Genomic DNA, 4,117 nt, shown 5'->3' on the forward strand with positions numbered 1-4,117 from the left:
GAATTTCATTGCATTCGACATCTGCGACAAAGCTTTAATAAACGGTAAGTTAATATATAATTTTTTTAAAAGTTGAAGGAGTTTACCGAATTGTTCGTCTAAGCGGTCTTTCGTTGTGGCGTTAGGGTATGGGACACGAGGTTTATGTTCTTCAGTCACCGTTTTGTTATGACTTACCTCACTTTTACCTTAGCTCACCAAATTTTCTTACATCAATTCTGGCTCAAGCATAATGAATCCTTCCTTATCTTCAGTACTAATTGCATTGAGGTGTTCCCTTGGGTTAGGTTCAATATTACTTTGTAAGCTACCTTGTGGTCGTTCGGAGATTAGTTTGGATAGCTGGCCTATCTGAGTTTTGAGTCCTTGGATCGATACTTGTTGATTTTTAAGTGTTGTCTCGATATTTTGGAAATGGGTTTCTGACACTAAGATGAATTTAGAGAGCATCTTTTCAAGGTTCGGTTTCTTATCTTGTTGAGAAGGTGGCTGTTGAAAACCCTGAGGATTTTGTGGCTTTTGATTCCCTTGACCACCCCAGGAGAAATTTGGGTGGTTCCTCCAACCTGTATTATATGTATTACTGTATGGGTTATTTTGAGATCTAAAGTTATTGTTTCCCATATTGTTGACTTGTTCCTTTTCGATTGTAGGATTGAAGGATTGATATTCTGTATGCACACCTCCTCCACTTGAGTCGCACCTCATTACTGAATGTACCTGCGTAGAACCAAGTAAACCGTCAATCTTTTTATTGAGAAGTTCTACCTGATTTGACAGCATAGTAACTGAGTCGACGTTATAAACGCCTACTATTTTTGTTGTCTTAGTCCTCATGACTTGCCACTGATAGTTATTTAGTGACATTTCTTCAATAAATTCATGAGCTTTTTCAGGTGTTTTGTTGTTGATGGTTCCTCCAGCAGCTGCATCAATCATCTATCTTGTCGAGGGATTCACACCATTGTAGAACGTTTGAACTTGCAGCCATAGAGGTAACCCATGGTGAGGGCACCTTCGCAATAGATCCTTGTATCTCTCCCATGCATCGTAAAGTATTTCTAAGTCCAGCTGCACAAAAGAAGAGATATCATTACGTAACTTAGCTGTTTTAGCCGGCAGAAAATATTTTAGTAAAAATTTCTCGGTCATTTGTTCCTAAGTAGTGATAGACCCTCGTGGTAACGAGTTCAACCACTGTGTAGCTTTGTTTCTCAGTGAAAAAGGGAGTAACCGAAGGTGAATGGCATCATCAGAAATGCCATTAATTTTGAAAGTGTCACAAAATTCTAGAAAATTCGCCAAGTGAGTGTTGGGATCCTCATCTTGCAAACCATCAAACTGAACAAACTGCTGTATCATCTGAATTGTGTTAGGTTTCAGTTTGAAATTATTCGCAGCAATAGCAGGTCTAATTAGACTTGAGTTAGTTCCTGTTAAAAAAGTTTAGCATAGTCATACATAGTACGTGGAGCAGGATTTTGATTAGTCGCAATTGCAGGAGGTAGCTGATTGCCTTGGTTTTCAGCCATCTCTTTGGTTGGGGGTTGATTATCGTCTTATTGCTCGTTCTCTGTGTATCTTAAGTTTTGCCTTATTTCTCTTTGGTTTCTATGAACTGTGTGATCGATTTCTTCATCAAAAAGAAATGGTCTTGATGGGATTCTTCTAGTCATAAACTATAAAAACCTGTCAAGAGAAAGAAAAAGTAAATTAATTAGTAATAATAATTAAATTAAATTAAATTAAATTGTAAGGAAAATAAATGGCTAAAGTAATAAAAATAGAGTGTTCCTAATATTTTAGTTCCCCGACAACGGCGCCAAAAACTTGATCGCGAGGTTTTATGATAGGTTTTAAATATTTATAATTACTCATTCTTGAACTAACTATTATTGCGATGTAGGCAAGTGTACCTATTGAACAGTAGTATAGTTTTACCAAGACTGAATTGTCGAACCCAACGAAACTAAAAGTACTAGTAGTGACTGTCTTTTTATTATCTAGCCTAAGAATAAAGAGGTTTTGTTTTAATTAACTAATTATCTAAACTAAGAACTCACAGAGAAAAGAATTGGGGAATTGCTTTTGTGAAAATTGATTGAATGAAGACCATACCTAAGGAAAAATCCACCTAGACTTTACTTGTTATTCTGGCTCCGAATCGGACAATTTATTCATTCAACTTGTTCCGTAGAGATCCCTAAGTTATGTTACTATCCCTATTCAAGACTAATAACGTCTAATCCCTAGATTGAATAACCGAGACTTTTCTCTAATTAACACTCTAGGGTTACATTAACTCGATCTATGGATCCCCGTTTTAGGTTTCACCCTAATCTGGTAAAATCTTGTTACCCTATTTCTAGGCACTCAATCAACTCCTCTTAATTATGAAAAATGTACTCTTAGACAGGGTCTATTCTTCATCTGAATAGGAGCATGTCTTGAATCAGTATCCTGGGATATCAAAACAAGAATGAAGAACACATAATTAAGAACAAGTTAAATATTTATCATACGATTCAAAAAATAATAACAAGATTCGTCTTAGGTTTCATTCCTCTTAGGTATTTAGGGGTTTTAGTTCATAACTAAATAACAAAACATCTTAGAAGAATAAAGAATACAACACATAAAGAAAACCCAAAACTCTTGAAGGGAAATTGAGGAGAGATCTTCAGTCTTGATGATGAATCTGGCTTCTGAGATGGATCAATTAGCTTCCTTGGAGTAATTCCTTACCCCCTATTCTCCTTCTCCTTTTTTTTCCTCCTCTAGGGTGTATTTATAGGCTTTGGAATGCCTAGAAGCCCTCAAAAGTGGCCTTTTTCGAATTGGACTTAACTTGGGCTCCGCAGGGACACGCCTGTGTGACACGCCCGTGTACGATTACTTCAGGCCGTGTTCGAGCCTGATAAAATTTCACGGGCATGTGCTACACTCGTGTGAATCGTGCTTCAATTATGCCAGATTGACACGGCCGTGTGGTCTACCCGTGTGAGGAGGTGCAGGCCGTGTTGATTTCATACTTTGGCCTATTTCTCATTCCTTTCTTTCTCCTATGCTTCCCTAAGTATAAAACATGTAATTAAAGCATTAGGAGCATCGAATTCACCAATTCTAATGAGAAATCATCCATAAAATGCATTAAACATGGGGTCAAAATATGTATAATTTACGGTTTATCAAATGGTAAAGTTATGTCGTATATTTATTTATGTGCAACTTACTCAGCTTTATGCTTACTCCCTCTCCTTTTTAATTTTCTTATAATGCCGCCTATCTAGCTCAAGGATCAAAGGAAGTCAGAGATATCGATCACACTATCAATTGAAGCATTCGTTATAGTTTGATTTATATTTTTGAATATGACATGTATAGGGCTTAGACTTTACTATTTTTGTGTCATTGAGAACTGGCCAAATATGTTGGCTTGGGTTGGAAACCCTTCATTTTGTATTAAGCCTTGAATGATGGATAATATTGATTTTGATTTATATGCAAAGATGTTATTGTCATGAATGAGTATTTGCTTAATTGATATGTAGTCTATTGTGGCTAATTGGTTGAAATAAGTTATTCTTGTATTCGTTTGGTTGCTTTTGTGTAGGTTGTGTAAGTAAGGGTGGAAAAGAGGCTTGATAATTAGCCTTATATTTTCCACACGGATAGACACACGAGCGTGTGTCTAGGCCGTGTGTGACACACAGTCTGCCCTTAAGGCGTGTGGTCCGGCCGTGTATCCCCTGCACGTAAAATTTTCTAGTCAGTATGCATGGTAGTAAACACATGGGCAGAGACACGGCCGTGCGTCTCAGTAGTGTGAAGGACACAACCTAGCACATGGGTGTGTGCCTTGGCCGTGTGACATTTTGGGGTTGCTGACGTCATAAATAGAATGTCCATGTTTTTGCACACGGGCTAGGACATGGACGTGTCATGGCTGTGTAAAGGGCATGGGCCAGGGACACAGGCGTGTGCCAGGCCGTGGGAAAACCCCTATAGGTGTGCATTTAGAATTAATTCCACACGAGTGGAGGACACGGGCTTGTCCCTGTATTGCTTAGGCTGTGTAGGCCACATGGGCCGTAAACACGACCATGTTGAAATGGCT

General features: G+C 38.2%; 1 non-coding gene across 1 annotated transcript; it reads left to right on the forward strand.

Moving 5' to 3' along the window:
* The first annotated feature begins 997 nt into the window (after positions 1–997).
* LOC128287202 (small nucleolar RNA R71) lies at positions 998–1,104 on the forward strand. Its single transcript, XR_008277898.1, has one exon. It is a non-coding gene; the product is annotated as a small nucleolar RNA R71 (small nucleolar RNA).
* Positions 1,105–4,117: the final 3,013 nt, after the last annotated feature.

This window comes from Gossypium arboreum, chromosome 13 (assembly GCF_025698485.1).
Source record: "Gossypium arboreum isolate Shixiya-1 chromosome 13, ASM2569848v2, whole genome shotgun sequence".
In the NCBI taxonomy this organism is placed as follows: domain Eukaryota; kingdom Viridiplantae; phylum Streptophyta; class Magnoliopsida; order Malvales; family Malvaceae; genus Gossypium; species Gossypium arboreum.